The 16993-nt window shown below is 42.0% G+C and overlaps 1 pseudogene across 1 annotated transcript; it reads right to left on the reverse strand.

The window, feature by feature from the left end:
* Positions 1–12728: 12728 nt before the first annotated feature.
* On the reverse strand, positions 12729–13211 carry LOC308507617 (thioredoxin-related transmembrane protein 1-like; annotated as a pseudogene). Its single transcript has one exon. The product of its transcript is annotated as a thioredoxin-related transmembrane protein 1-like (transcript).
* Positions 13212–16993: the final 3782 nt, after the last annotated feature.

Below are 16993 nucleotides of genomic sequence, written 5' to 3' on the forward strand. Positions count from 1 at the left end.
CCACTCGGTTCTGAAAATTGTGTTTCTCTCTGATCCCAAACCCTCTGGGGATTGGGTAGAATCAATTGAGGAAAACTGGGCTGAAGAAAGTATTCAAGAGACCTAGAGATCTTCAGCAGCCCACAGACATGCTTCTTCACCTGTGGGCCTGTGAGTTCACCTCCTCCCTCCCTTCGTGGATGTGGTCCCGAGTCTCTCAGAGAGGGGACAGCCCCTCGTTTTTCAGGCACTGACAGAGAACAAAAGGGGGACCACAGGAGGGGTAAAGAAAGATCAGGCTCTGGCAGTCTGCAGACCTGCATTTAGGCTCCACACCTGCTGGTTCTCTGCTCTTAAGTCACCACAGCTCTGTTTTCTCATCTGTAAAATGGGGCAGTAACAGTGGCTCCCTCCGAGAATTGTGGGAGGATGAAACAGGCCCATGTGCAACACGCTAAGCACACAGTCAGGCTTCAGGACCTGCTTCCTCCTCCTTGCTATGAAGAATCTCCCCCACCCACCCATGCAGGTGGGCAGGGTCACACTCATAGTCTGGTTGGGGAGTCTACAGCTTCAGTAGACACATAGTAGCCCTCAATAAGTGTCTGCCCAGAGCACTGACACCAGCTCATATAGTCACTGGACAATCAGTGTCATCCCCTTTCCCGTTTTCATAATGGGCTCACACACAGAGGATGTGATGAGGGCATAGAGTTTCAGGGACTTGCTTGAGGTCACCGCAGCAGGTGGTATCAGAGATTGGATCACAGTGCTAGCAGACCAGATTTATTCACAGAATAACCCCTGATGTGGAAATTAAATTGGTTTGACTCCCATTTCAAACCCTGGCTTTACCACTTAAGGCTGTGTGACCTTGAGCAGGATATTAAACCTCTCTGAACATCAGTTTCTTCTGCAAAGTGACGTGATACATTTCTCCCAAAGTAGAAGTTAGGATGACAAGAGACCCCTGGATATAAAGTGTTGAGTGTGGTGTGAGACATTTGGAGGGGCTCAGCGCCTACCCACCCTAAACCTCCCTAGAGTAGCCAGAGGGCAGTGACACAATGAAAACGCCTTAAGTACGAAACAGTGAGGTTCAGTTCTAAAATGTCCTGAGAAGAGCAGCGAGAAGATAGAAAACCACACAGGAGCTTGTTTTCAAAGACAAAGAAAAATATGATTAAGCAGGCCCGAGAATGCTGTTATAAAAGAATGAAAATATTTTCCTTACCAGGGCATTTGTATGTCAACAGCTGATAGGGGACGGGAACAGCCAACACAAGGCCGCCAGGCGCTGCCAACAGTGTGACATGAAGATCCACAAGCAGGGATGGAGCAGGCCCCAGTGCGCCAAGTGGGCAAGGGAAGACTTTCCAAGGCCTCAGTTCTCCAGCCTGGGAAATGGGACTGCCCAGTCTGGGTTCAGTCTGGCTCCTTCTTTCTTTTCTTTTTTAAATAAAAATTGTATATACTATTTAAGGTGTACAACATGATGATTGTACACCTTATATACAAATGCATATATACAGTGAAATGATTACTAGGGTAAAGCTAATTAACATATCTTCTCACATAGTTACCTTTGTGTGTGTGTGTGTGTGTGTGTATACACGCATGTACACACGTGCATGTGCACACAGCGAAAGCACCTGAAATTCACTGTGAGCAAATTTCCAGTGTTCCATACACTAAGTACAGTTATCACGCTGTACATCAGATTTCTGGACTTACATATTCATCCTACGTAACTGCCATTTTGTACTCTTTGACCAGCACCTTCCCATTTCCTCTACATCCTAGCTCTGGTAACCACTAGTCTACGCTCTGCTTCTATGAATTTGACTTTTTTAGATTCCACGTAACAATGAGATCATGCGATATTTTTCTTTCTATGGCTGGTTTATTTCACTTAGCTTAAAGTCCTTCAAGTTCATCCATGTTTTTGCAAATAGCCAGATATCTTTTAAGGCTTCTTTTCTAAGGCTGAGTAATATTCCATTATATATATATACACACACATACATACATATATAATGTGTATATTATATATATAATATATATGTAACATATATCATAATTTCTTACCCATTCATCCGTGGCTCCTTTCTGTCTATATTCTTTTGGTAAACTGTACTGCAGAAGCTGTAATTACCATCTCAAGGTTGGGAGAGGGAGCTGATATGTTATAGTCAGGCTCAGAGAGGTTAGGGATTGTTCCTGAGGTCACACAGCTAAGAGTGGCATGGTGAGGCTGGACCAAAGACCACACGGTCCTCCTCTGCCACACTGCCCCTCCATCTTCAGGGGGCTCTGCATTTTCACTTGGACCCTGTGAGTGGCACTGATATGAACCAGACACCCACTGGCCCACAGATAAGCATTCTCAGCACCTGCTTCCCACCCTCTCACTTGAGGGCCGGCCCACCTGGTCCTGTCAGCTCTGGCCCTCTCCCCACACCCATATACAACAGAAGAGAATTTTCTTTCTGGCTGTCCTCAGCATTGCTCCTCTCTGCTCAAGCAACCATGACCAGTTTCCTATTCTCAAATTCCTTGCCTCCCTCTCACCTTCCCTTCCCACTATTGCCAGCCTAGTCCAACTCCCCTCTCCTGATCCTTGGGTCACAGCAAGCGCTCTCCTGACCTTGCACATTCCAGCTTTCACCTGTCCCAAATCAGCTCCCACAGAAACCAGCTTCGGAGGAACCTAATACACTTACACACCTCCTCCAACCCACACCCCAACCTGTTTTGAATCCTCCTGGACACCCCCCCCAACTACTTGACACAGTCCACAGCTTTTGTAGCTACCTCTTCACACCCCCGCGGCACACAAGAGTGCTCAATAGATCCATGTTGATAAATAGTTTTGTACATTGGTCTGATTAAATCATCACTGGGCTCTTTTGTTTCCAGATTTCACCAGAAGCTCCTGGAGTCTGAGATCCCAGCAGCAGGTGCCAAGCTCAGAGTGGGTGCCCCCAGAGCACCTACTGATTTGCCCTGGGTCTGGCCACTCCTGTGTCTTCCCAGTAGGACTCTCACTGCATACCATGGCCACCCTGAGGAGAGTACACAGTTTGGCTGAAGGGAATAAGAAAAGGGCCCTACATTCACCCAGGAGAAGGGTCCCACCCCCTGTTTCCCCAGTCTTGTGCACTGACCTCTGAGCCCAGAAAGCATGGGCAGTCACCTCTACTCCACCACGGGACAGAGCTATGCAGGATTTAAGACACCTTCGTGTCCTCAGGATAGAGAATCTTAGGCGAGGAAACAGGCTCCAAAAGGGATGTGCTCCAGTCACCCAGGGCCCAGGTTCAAGCCCTGCTTGTTCTGACCAGTTCACTAGAGCCTGCCATCCCCTCTATCCAAATCCCCTGGCGTGGGGTTACAAGAAAGCCTCAGCTCCAAGGACCGACCACTTGCTTCCACCCTCTTCCAGTTCCACCCAGGTCCACCTCAGAGGAAGTTGTAAGTGTTTGGGAAGGTCTCCCAGAAAACTTCCCATTTGCTGGCTCAGGGTGGGGTAGTGATGAGGTTAGGAGCAAAAACACATCTGCAGGAGGCAGACAATCCAGGTGTAGGACAGATACTCCCTTCCTCTCCCTGTCAGAAATTAGCAACTCCAGGGCAACACTCTAAGGGCAAAAGGGGGAGTATCTGTGAGAGGGCAGCTGGGCTTCCATCACTCAGCTTGGTTACCTAAGCCCTGCTGGGGGTAGTTCCTGTTTATTCTCTGTGCTCCCCAGCCAGAGGTATGGGAGGAACTGGAAGATGTTGTGAATGCGGTGCAGGTTGAGAACTGATGCAATGTACAAGCAAGGAGAACTTCCTGAGCAACAGTTGCCACATCTAAAACCTTCCCAGACCCAGGTCTCTCCTTCTCTGCCATGTGAGGACACAGTGAGAAGGCAACACCTACAAGCCAGAAAGAGCTCTCACCAGAACCCAACCACACTGATCTCAAACTTGCAGCCCCCAGAACTGTGAGAAAATAACTTTCTGTTGTTTAAACCTCAAAAAATAAATAAAACCTGCCCAGGCCCAGGTCCTGCAGATCAGAGCTGGGCCTCTGACTGCTGCAGTAAGGTGGACAGAGTCAAAAGCAGACTCTTCTGCCGTGCAGCAATCTGGATCTTCAGGAAGCCAGCTGGAGAACCTGCAGCCCTCCCCAGCAGGAATCAACACCACTACCACGGCTCTCGGGCCACTGGCTGTTGCTGTGGGCCAGGCCGTGTGCTAAGCAGTGAAGATCCAGAGATGAATGAGATGTGGGCCTCACTTCCACAGAGCTCAGACTGGTGAAGAAGGGCAGTCGGGTGAACAGCCCTGAGGCTGTGTACTGAGTCTGCCCACTCCCAGCTCCCTTCTGCAGGACTCTGCCAGTGCAGACCCTCTGCTACCTGGGCTGCCATAGTGTAGGCCACATGACTCCACCAGCCCAGTCTCTGCTGCTCAGACCAGAGTGGACACTGGCCCAAGCGTGGCCAGTCTACAAGCTGACGAGTGATGGACGAAGAGGACCGTGAAAAGTCTGGCTTTAGAGAACCGGAGTTTCAAAAGTAACTGAATTAGACTGGGAAGGGCCACAAGGCAGGGCTGGTACAAGAGAGGCCTTGACAGCTACACACAACCTAAAGCAGCAGAAACTAGGAAAATTCTGGGCTTTGAGACACAGGGGGAAGATACTGCTGAATCTAGGATCAGAGGGGCTAGAGTGGTCAAGGAAGGCTGCCCAGAAGGCTATATAAACCTCAACAAGAGTGACACCAGACTAGGAACTTGAAGGATCTTCTGAACATAGGATCAGGGCTCAAGCAGCATTCAGTCCATCCAAGAAACATACCCACTTCCGGGCCGCACACCAGGATGACCAAGACTTGGTCTGTGCCACCAAGGAGTCCACAGCATGACGGGAAACATAAAGGTTAGTGTGATGATGGCAACACACTGTAAGAGAAGGAAGTCAGAAGACTGTGGGAGTTTAGGCACACATGTGACCCAACCTGTTTTCCACAGAGAAATTCATCTCCAAGTCAAAAGCCACCATGACAATGGGGTGATTCTAAAAATGGACCAGTTCCACTAAATAATAAATGGCTCTGCTTGCATGGAAGAGCCCGGGGTACACTCAAACAACTGGTTTGTTCTAGCCCCAAGAAACTGCAAAAGGCTGATTGTCCACTGACATGCTGATTCCTGAGGAGGTGGGGTCAGAGCAAAAAGATATTCTGCCTCTATACCCATTCATGTGGCAGTAGCCAGGCGGCTCCTGAAACCAGCCCAGCTCCAGCCTCCACACTGACTGCAAGAGCAGGGGTGAGTAAGCACTTGGAAAAACCAATCAGACCATCTCCACATGGCCTATGGGAGAGGAAAGTGAACAAGTGATTGGCACTCTTAAGCCCTGGGTTCTTAATCTGAAAGGAAAAACATCCTGCTCTATGAAGTTGTTCTAAGGATTAAATGAGAGTATGCAAGTAGAGCTTGGTTCAGTGCCAAACATCCAGTAAGTGCCCACTACAATTATGGGCTGGGCTGGGCAGTGTAGTCCTCAGGACTGGGAGCTAGGACCTCTTCTCCTCTGCATCTCCATCCCAAAGAAGGTTTCAGGAGCTCATGCATAAATGAAGCACTTTACTCCCCTACTAACGAATTCATTTCCTTGTTTATTTTCTGCCTTGTTCTAAAAACAATTGGCTAAAGCCAATAACTCTTAAAATCAGGAGGTTACCAGGCTTCATATTTTGTTTCTTCTGTCTTTGTTGTTTCAGTTTACATGGAACTAACATTCACTGAGAAACTGATTTTATAAACGAAATGGTTTACACACATCTCATTTGAGGGAAAGCTACTTTTCTAATGCCTAGAAAGTACAAGCATAAAGCATGAACCCAATAAATATTTGTTGATTTGACTGATTGATTTGCACATGGTAAGCACTCAGTAAAATTGTTTCTTTTTTGTTTGTTTTTTTAGATTTTATTGGGGAAGGGGAACAGGACTTTATTGGGGAACAGTGTGTACTTCCAGGACATTTTTCCAAGTCAAGTTGTTGTCCTTTCAATCTTAGTTGTGGAGGGTGCCATTCAGCTTCAAGTTGTCCTTTCAGTCTTAGTTGTGGAGGACACAGCTCAGCTCCAGGTCCAGTTGCCGTTGCTAGTTGCAGGGGGCACAGCCCACCATCCCTTGTGGAACTTGAGGAATCGTACTGGAAACCTTGTGGTTGAGAGCCCACTGGCACATGTGGGAATCGAACCTGCAGCCTTCGGAGTTAGGAACATGGAGCTCCAAACGCCTGAGCCACCGGGCCAGCCCCCAAATTGTTATTTTTACCATTTGTTTATAAGTAGTCACAAATGTTCATGCTTGATAAAGAAGATGAGGCTCTCTGGACATGGTTTCTGTGGTTGGGATAAGACAAAAACAATAGCTGAGGCAACCAGGGAAAATTCTCCTGAAGTTAAAATGATTAAGGGACTTTCAAGAATAAAGGTGTTGAATTTCTTGTCAAGATGGTGGAGCAGGTAAGTGCTGTGCTCACCTCCTCTCAGGACCACATCAATTACAACTAAACTATAGAACAACCATCACTGAGAATTGCCTCAATTCTAGCTGAACAAAGCCCTACAACTAAGGACATACAGAAGAAGCCACCTCTTGAGGGGCAGAGACATGGAACAGACTGGTCCCACACCAATGTGTGACTATTAAAAATAGGCAGATATCTCCACTGTGGAGGTTACCCTTGAGGAGTGAGGGCGCCCAGCCCCACACCAGGCTCCCCAGGCCAGGGTTCCAGTGCCAGGGAGAGAAGTCCACATTACTTCTGGTTGTGAAAAACCAGCAGAGACTGTGGCTGAGGGAGACAAAAAGTGGCTGCAGTCCTAGGCACTCCTCTCAAAGGGCCCATGCACAAACTTATTCCCTGATGGACTCACTCACTCTGAGCTCCAGTGCTGGGGCAGCAACTCAAAAGGTACCAGGGACATACAGGGAGGAACTGAATTCTCTGGCTTCAGGGTGAGGGCTGCAGGGGTAGCTTTCTCCCAGAGGGAGGAGCTGGCAGAAGCCTTTGTTTCTTTGTTGAGCCCTCCCCCTCTGTGCATGCAGATACAGGCAGACGCCATATCTGAGTCTCCATTAAACGCTATCACCTTTCATCTGCCCCACCCCTGCAATTCCCTGAGACCCCACCCTACCCAACTTTCAAACACACCTAAGCCGTTTCCAGTGGTTTTTCCATACAAACAATATGTCTTAGCTTATGCTGTGGACTTTCAAAAAAATCTCTCAAAAATTTACAAAACCCAAATAAGCAGCATCTGGCTTCAGCATGTCCTGTACCTCTGGCTGAGCAGCCCTAAGCTGAGCACTAAAAATAGCCAGCCTCAGTTCACAGATTGGCCTCTCAAGGCACCTCCAAGCCCAGTGCAAGTAGTGCTGATCTGCAGATTGCCTCGTGGCTCATAGTAGGTGGCCCCAGGAAAGACACAGTCTGTGGCTAAACTTGGCCTACAGAGGGTCCCCTCCAAGAAGGCCCCAGGGCTGGCATGCCTGGTGGCCAGCTTCAGACCAAGCTGAGGCATCATGTGGCTGCCTCTCAGGACAATACACCCAAAGTACAGACTGGGCAGGCACCAGAGCCCCACTAAAGTGAACCCTGCTCTGTAGGGTCAGCCCTTATACCACAGGCCAGTCCTCACAACCCATCAGCCTCAGGTTCAATCCCTCCCAATTACATTCAAACAGTAACAATGACTAAACTACAACAGGGACACACCTGGAGCACCTTGCTCTGGTGACCAGGGAGACAGTACAACTGTATCCCACAGGGCACCTACTACATAAAGCCACTCTACTAAGATCGGGAGGCATAGAAACCCTACCTAATACATAAAAACAAACACAGGGCAGCCAAAATGGAGAGACAAAGAAACATGTCCCAAATAAAAGAACAGAATAAAGCTCCACAAGAAGAACTAAACAAAATGGAGAAAAGCAATCTCCCAGATGCAGAGTTCCAAATACTGGTTATAAGGATGCCAATGATCTCAGGGAGAACTTCAAGAAAGAGATAGGAAACATAAAAATGGAGATAGAAAACATAAAAAAGAACCAATCAGAAATGAAGAATGCAATAACTGAAATAAAGAATACATTAGAGAAAATCAGAGTAGATTAGATAAAACAGAGGATCAAATCAGCAATTTATAAGATATGGTAGCAGAAAACACCCAATCAGAACAGCAAAAAGAATCCAAAAAAACAAGGATAGTTTAAGGGGCCTCTGGGGCAACATCAAACATACTAACATTCACATCAACGGGATATCAGAAAGAGAAGAGAGAAACCAAGGGTTGAGAACCTATTTGAACAAATAATGACTGAAAATTTCCCTAACCTGGCAAAGGAAATGGATATTCAAGCCCAGGAAGCATAGAGAGCCCCAAACAAGATGAAGTCAAACAGGCCTACACCAAGACACATGATAATGAAAACACCAAGGTTTCAAAACAAGGAGAGAATCTTAAAATCAGCAAGAGTAAAGCAGTTAGTTACCTACAAAGGAGCTCCCATTAGACTGTCAATTGATTTCTCACCAGAAACTTTGCAGGCCAGAAAGGATTAGCACAAAATAATCAAAGGGGTGAAAAGCAAGGATCTACAACCAAGCCTACTTTACCCAACAAAGCTATATTTAGAACTGAAGGACAGATAAAGATCTTCCCAGACAAGAAAAAGCTAAAGGAGTTCATCATCACCAAATTAGTATTACCAGAAACGTTAGAGGGACTTCAAGACAAAAAAATAAATAAATAAACAAAATAAAATAAAATAAAATAAAATGGCAATAACTACATATCTATCAACAATTACTTTAAATGTAAATGAATTAAACGATCCAATCAAAAGATAGGGTAGCTGGGGGCGGCCAGATGGTTCAGTTGGTTAGACTGTGAGCTCTGAATAACAGGGTTGCTGGTTGATTCCCACATGGGCCAGTGAGCTGCACCCTCCACAACTAGAATGAAGTCAATGAGCTGCCGCTGAGATGCTGGAGGGGTGGCTGGATGGCTCAGTTTGTTACAGTACGAGCTCTTAACAACAAGGTTGCCAATTCAATTCCCACATGGAATGGTGGGCTGTGCCCCCTGCAACTAAGATTGAAAACAGCAACTGGACTTGGAGCTGAGCTGCGCCTACCACAACTAGATTGAAGGACAATGACAGAGCTGATGGGCCCTGGAGAAACACACTGTTCCCAAGATTCCCCAATTTAAAAATAAAATTAAAAAACAAAAGATAGGGTGGCTAAATGAATAAGAAAGCAAGACCCTTACATATGATGCCTACAAGAGACTCACCCCAGATAGAAAGGCACACAAAGACTGAAAGTAAAGGGATGGGAAAAAGTTATTTCATGAAAATGAAAACAAACCCCCCAAAAAAACTGAAGTAGCAATACTTATACTAAACAAAATAGACTTTAAAACAAAGGCTGTAATAAGAGACAAAGAAGGACCCAATAATCCCACTTCTGGGTATTTATCCGAAAAAAACAAAACTGCTACTCTGACAGGACGTGTGTATCCATATGTTCCTTATAGCATTTACAATGGCCAAGGTGTGGAGGCAGCCTGGGTGTCCATTGATGGAAAAATGGATAAAGAGTAGGTGGTACATATCTACCACGGAATATTGCCCAGCCATGGATGGGAATGGGTTCTTTCCATCTGGTGGCATGGATGGACCTGGGGGGTATTATGCTGAGTGGAGTATGTTAGACAGAGAAAGACAGATGAAATGTGATTTTGATTATATGTGGAATCTAAAGAACAAAATCAACAAACAAAACACACAAACTCATAGATACAGAAAACATTTTGATGGTTGCTAGACGGGAGGGTGTTGGGGGTGAGTGAAAAAGGGGAAGAGATTAAGAAATACAAATTGATACCATGTTTCCCCAAAAATAAGACCGGGTCTTATATTAATTCTTGCTCCAAAAGACGCACTGGGGCTTATGTTCAGGGGATGTCATCCTGAAAAATCCTGCTAGGGTTTATTTTCCAGTGATATCTTATTTTCAGGGAAACACAGTAGTTACAAAATAGTCAGGGGGCTGTCAAGTACAGCATAGGGAATATAGTCAATGGTAATAACTGTGTATAGTGTCACATGGGTACTAGATGAGTCAGGGAGATCACTTCTTAAATTATATAAATGTCTAACCACTATGCTGTCCACCTGAAATTAATATAAAGTAATATTGAATGTCGAAACAAATAAAGTAAAAGAGTAATGGTGTCTAAAATTCCCCCTATAAGTTGTTTGCTCTGCTTCCACAGGATGTAATTCTTTTCTACTGTCTAAATCCGTCAATAAAATCTGCCACATGCAGTCCTGAGTGGGCAGTGGTGTGGAAGGTGAAATAATTGGGGCAGTGTCCATCAGACTGACAAGAAGAAAAGGTGCTCCATACACACACAGCAAGCAAACACAGAGTTGATTAGGAACTTACCCACAGCAAGCCCTAGTGACCACAGACACACACACACTACACATTGTAATCTATAGGCGAACCACTAAAAGAGTATGTGTTTTCCAAACTAACAGGGGGGGAAATGGAATAATTAAACAAATCCAAAAGAGGAAGACAAGAAAAAAAAGGGAAACCTCATGTGGAACCAAAAAAAAGTATATAGTAAAATAATAGATTTAAATATATTGAAAGTAAATGGACTAAAGGCTCCAATTAAAAAATTTCAACTAAAAAAAAAAAAAATTTTCAACTAAAAGGTTATCAGAAATATTTTATTTTATGTATTTATTTTAGACACACAAAAAACATAAGTATACAGAACGGTGCTACAGACTGAATGCTTGTGCCCAGCCCCAAAATTCGTATATCGAAGGACAGGTGATGGTATCAGGGAGTGGGGCCTTTGGAGACAATTAGTGTCCTCATACAGGAGGCCCACAGACACTCCTTGCCTCTTGTACCAGGTGAGGCTACAGTAAGAAGAAGGCTGTCTATGAGAAAGCAGGCCCTCACCAAACACCTAATCTGCCGGTGCCATAATCTTGGACTTCCCAGCCTCCAGAACTGCGAAAAATAAAGTTCTGTTGTTTATAAGCCAGCCAGTCTATATACTTGTATATAGAAAAGTTATAAGTAAAAGAGATAGTAAAAGATATACCACACAATCAGTAACTCAAAGAAGCAATGTGGCTATTCTATTTTGTTTGTATCATTACTTTTTTAAATTTTTATTTTTCAATTACAGTTGACATTCATTATTATATGAGTTTCAGGTGCACAGCAAAGTGGTGCAACATGTCTATAACTTATAAAGCTATCCCCTTGGGAAGTCTAGTACCCACCTGGCACCATATAGAGTTATTACAATATTATTGGTTGTATTCCCTAAATTCTATTTCAAACTCTTTACTTTACATGCCCATGACTATTTTGTAACTACCAATGTGTACTTCTTAATCCCTTCACCTTTTGCACCCAGTCCCAAAACCCCCCTTCCATCTGGCAACCATCAGTTTGTTCTCTGTATCTATCAGTCTGTTTCTGCTGTGTTTATTGTTTATTTTGTCCTTTAGATTCCACATACAAGTAAAATCATACGGTATTTGTCTTTCTCAGTCTTACTTATTTCATTTAGCATAATACCCTCAAAGTCCATCCATGTTGTCGCAAATAGTAAGATTTCATTCTTTCTTATGGCCAAGTAATATTCCTCATGTGCCAAATCTTTTTTTTTCTTTTTTGAAACAACAAAAAAAGTACTAGTTATTAAAACATGAAAAATATTTCCAGGATATTATCCAACTTGGAAAATAAAAAATGTAACCCATGGTAAGAAAAATACAAATCATACACTGAACAGTGGAACAAATAAGGCAACCAACCTTTACAGGATTCAAGATAGCACCATGCATTTATAAAAACTACCTAAATCAGTAGCATATCTTATATCATCATGTGTAGAAAACCGTAATTAAAATACGGTAGTTTTTATTAGTTGCATAATCTAAAAATATGAGGAAATTTTGGACTCTGTCTCTAAAAGGACCACAGAGTTCTCAGTGAAATATACATTTCTTGAGACAATGGGCAAAGTTCCCATTTATAGGAAATATGTTCTTTTTGTCACAGTGAAACTGAGAAAATGTTTTCAAGTGAGAAATCTTTTTCTCTAAAATAATCTCCTTAAATACCTTAATAATGCAATACTTGGGAAATGTAATTTTCCAACTCACGCTTGGAAAAGGTTATAATTAAACAACCATAAATAAATCTTATCGCTTGGCACCAGATTTTTCAATAATTAAATAACTGTTTAAACCACCATACTGTTTTTAAATCCTTTTTCAAACTTTTTACATAGTGCTACCTTTATTTTCTGAAGGTAGACCATTCACTCAATCTAATGACAACCTAGACTGAATTCTACAATGTACCAGTCACAATTCACTTCCAATCATAAGAAATTATCAGTCTTCTGTTTTTGTCAAAATCATGTTAAGATATTTATAAGAATTAACTAAGATTTATCTGTAGTCAAGGAAGGACCACAGAACATTGTCTTATGGCATTCTGTGGAACATCTTTGTTCCTTTTCTTTACTTTCAGCTTCCTCTTCTGAAACACCTTGTTCATCAGCCTCTTGATCCTTCTCCCCTATTTTCAAAGGTTGAAAAGATTCTGGTAATAATTTTTAGGAAGACTATGGCTGTGGTCTGCGCCTTTTTGAAGGACAAAGGCAATCTGCCGCAAATATCATACAAAGTCCTAATAGTCCTGAAAGCAGAGTCACTAAAGCAAAAACTGTACATGAGTATGATCCCCACACCAGTAATCTAAGTAATCTAAGTAATCTTGGACCAAACCAAGATGAAACAGGTTCAATACTCTTCCACCCCTTTTCACTTATAAAGTTTATAAAGTCCTTCTTAAGTCCGTGGGCCCTGATAGCACCTAAAAGCACCACCTTTACAATGATAAATAGTAGGAAGAACAGTCATGCTAAATCGTCCACTCAGTCCTGGCTGCTCTGTAACATCTACTTTTGCAACATTACCCTCAAGATCTTCTCCCCATTCGGCAAACTTTCCCATTCTGGTTGAAGATTCTGACAAGCAGGACACTCGGGAGCATAAAATTCTATTATCCCCTCTCCTTCCAGGGACTCTCTCCAGTTCTCCTCCATGAGGATGTGACCAACACTCTGCCACCCGTAGTTCCAGGGAGTCCCTTGAAGCAACAGCATCAGAACTGCCACGGGACCCAGAGAGTCCCCGGGGCGACCATGTCTGCAGCTCGCCCACCCCACAGTAACTGTCGAGGCTCCCACCTCCGAGCAGCAGCGCCTCTGCGCCACATCTTCTTTATCCAGTCATCGATCAGTGGACACTTAGGTTGCTTCCATATCTATTACTATTACTAGTAATGCTGCAATGAACATACAGATGTATATATCCTTTCAAATTAGTGCTCTAAATTTCTTTGGATAAATACCCAGGACTAGAATTGCTGGGTCATAAGGTAGTTCTACTTTTAATCTTTTGAGGAACCTCCAAACTGTTTTCCATAGTGGCTGCGTCAATTTGCAAACCCACCAACAGTGCACAAGGGTTTTTTTCTCCACATTCTCCCCAACACTTGTTTGTTGATACATTGATGAAGGCCATGCGGACAGGTGTGAGGTAATATCTCATTGTGGTTTTAATTTGCATTTCTCTGACAATGACTGACAATAAACTTTTCATGTGTATTGGCCATTTGTATGTCTTCTTTGGAGAAATGTCTATTCAGGTCCTCTGCCCATTTTTAAGTGGATAGTTTGATTTTTTTAGTGTTAAGTTGTATGACTTCTTATATATTTTGGATATTAACTCCTTATCAGATGTATCATTACAAATATTTTCTTTCATTCAGTAGGTTGTCTTTTGTTTTGTTGAAGGTTTCCTTTGCTGTGCAAAAACTTTTTAGTTTGATTAATCCTATTTGTTTTTTTCTTTTGTTTCCCTTGCCCAAAGAGATATATCCCAAAAAAAAGAAATATTACTAAAAGCAATGTCAAAGAGTTTACTGAGTGTATCTATACTACTATTAGAGGAAATATTAAAGCAGAAATCTTTATAAGAAAATAATACAGCCAGTTAATGGTGACAAAAGGTTCAACTCATGAGGAAGATAAAATAATCCTAAATGTGTATGCAGTTAATAACATGCCCTCAAAACATATAAAGCAAATATGGGCAAATCTACAAGGAAAATAGATAAACTCTCAAAATGAGAGCTTTAAAAAACCAGTAGATGTTAAAAAGAAGCAGATTAAAAAATCAGTAAGGATAAAGAACATTTTAACAACATTTAACTAATAGAAAATTAGAGCACTGAACCCAACACCTGCACAATAAATTTTTTTTCAAATACACACAAAACAATGACAGAATTAACATATACTGAGCCATGAAACAAATCTCAACAAATTGAAAAGTATTGAAATCACAACAGTATATTCTCTAACTATATGCAATTAAGTTAAAATCAGTAACAATAACAAACCCTAAAAATTCAGGAATGTATTTTGAAATAACCAGTGGATCAAAGAAGTTCCAAGAGAAAACAAACAATATTTCGACCTGAATGATAACAAAAAGACTGTTATCAGATTTTGTCAGATACAGTTAACACAGTGCTTAGAGGAAAACTGACAGCCACAAATGCCTATATTTAATGAAAATTAACAAACTAACCATTGTTCTCAAGAAGTTAGTAAAAGAAATTTGGAGAAGATGTCAGCAGGGATGATAACCTAGTTTGTTAATCTTCCCAGGTCTCCATATAAAAACAGGAAGTGTTTAGTTAGCAAAACCAAAAACCTATGAATATTTACAACAAAAACAAAAGATAAGAAACAAATAAATAGATATCCCATGTTCGTGAGTTGTAAGTCTTAATATTATTAAGATGGCAATTGTCCCCAAACCGATGTACAGAATCAACAAAATCCCAATTAAAATCCCAGCAGGATTTTTAAAAATAATTTTCCAAGCTGATCCTAAAATTCATATAAAAATACAGAATGACCTAGAATAGTGAAGCAACTTGGAAAAAGATGTACAAAATTGGAGAACTCATACTCCCTGATTTCAAGACTCACTAGAAGACTACAGTAATCAAGGCTGACTATCACTGGCACACAGAGAGCTCAATGGCACTGCATAGGAAGTTCAGATAGATGCGCATACATATGGCTAGTTGATTTTTTTGTGGGCATGGTTTTATTTCTCTTGAATAAATAAGCAATGGAATTGCTTAGTCATATGATAGATGTATAATTACTAGCAAAAAGTCATATAGTTTTCCAGACGGATTGTACCATTTTACACACTTACAAGTAATATGTGAAAGCTCTGGCTGTTCCATTTTTTCACCATTTCCTGGTGTTGTCAGACTTTAATTTTAGCCTTTTTTGGTGAGTGTATAAAGGTATCTCATTGCACTTTAATATGCATTTACTGATGACTAGTAATTTTGAGGCATTTGCCATGTGGCCATTTGTATACCTTCTTTTGTGAAGTGTCTATTTAAGTCTAATACCTATTTTTAAGTAGATTTCTCTTTTTATTAATGAGATGTAAAAGTCCCTTGTAAATTCTGGATACAAGTCGTTTGTTAAATATCTGTACTGTGAATATTTCTCAGTCCATCGCTTCTTTATTCATTTCATGATAACAAATTAAAACCACAATGAAATGTCACCTCACACCTGTCAGAATGGCCATCATCAATAAATGCACAAACAAGTGTTGGCGAGGATGTGGAGAAACGGGATCCCTCATGCACTGTTGGTGGGACTGCAAATTGGTGCAGCCGCTATGGCAAACAGTATGAGGTTCCTCAAAAAAATAAATATAGAACTACCTTATGACCTAACAATTCCACTTCTGGGTATTCATCCAAAGAAATCCAAAACATTGATTTAAAAAGATACATGCACCCCTGTGTTCACTGCAGCATTACTCGTAATAGCCAAGATCTGGAAGCAACCTAAGCGCCCATCAGTAGACAACTGGATAAAGAAGTGGTACATGTATACAATGCAATATTACTCGGCCATAAAAAGGAATGAAAGCTTACCATTTGCAACAACATGGATGGATCTAGAGAACATTATGTTAAGTGAAACAAGTCAGAAAGAGAAGGACAAGTACCATATGATCTCACTTATATGCGGAATCTCAAGAAAAGAATAAGTGAATGAACTAATCAGAAACAGTTTTGGGGACAAAAAGGAAAAACTGAGAGTTGTTAGACGGGCGGGGGTGGGGGTGGGGATAAGGGGAAAGGTGAAGGGATTAGGAAGCAGCTGGTAACCACAAGATGGCCTCAGGGTTTTTGAAAATTAATTTGGGGAACGTAATCAATAATGTGGTAAAGATTTTGTAGGGTATCCGATGGACACGTGTCCCATTTGGGAGACCACCTCAGGGATACTGTGGATGCCTGACCATGGCACTGTACACCAGAACAATAATGAATGCCAACTATAATTTTATATATATAATGTGATGGCTCGGTGCGAGGTCGGAGGGAAGTGGAGGGGGGAGGGGGTTCACAGTGTGAGGGATATAAATGATGAACGTCTAAGTATTACCTTGTCTTGTACACCTGAAACTAATAAATTAAAAAAAAAAATTTTTTTAAATCTCAAAAAAAAAAAGAAGTACACATTGGTAGTCACAAAATAGTCATGGGCATGTAAAGTAAAAAGTTTGAAATAGAAGTTAGGAAATATAGGGAATATAGTTGATAATACAAGGTATGATCAAACAACATGGTGAATGTTTAAATTTTAAAAATGTATTACAGTAAAAGACATTGCTATTAATCCCTCTCAAAATACTCCCCCTCACTTCAAACCCACTTATCCCATTGTTCTTGCCACTTTCTGAAGCAGTTCTGGAAGTCCTCTTTTGTGAG

This window comes from Rhinolophus hipposideros, assembly GCF_964194185.1.
Source record: "Rhinolophus hipposideros genome assembly, chromosome: 14".
In the NCBI taxonomy this organism is placed as follows: Eukaryota; Metazoa; Chordata; class Mammalia; order Chiroptera; family Rhinolophidae; genus Rhinolophus; species Rhinolophus hipposideros.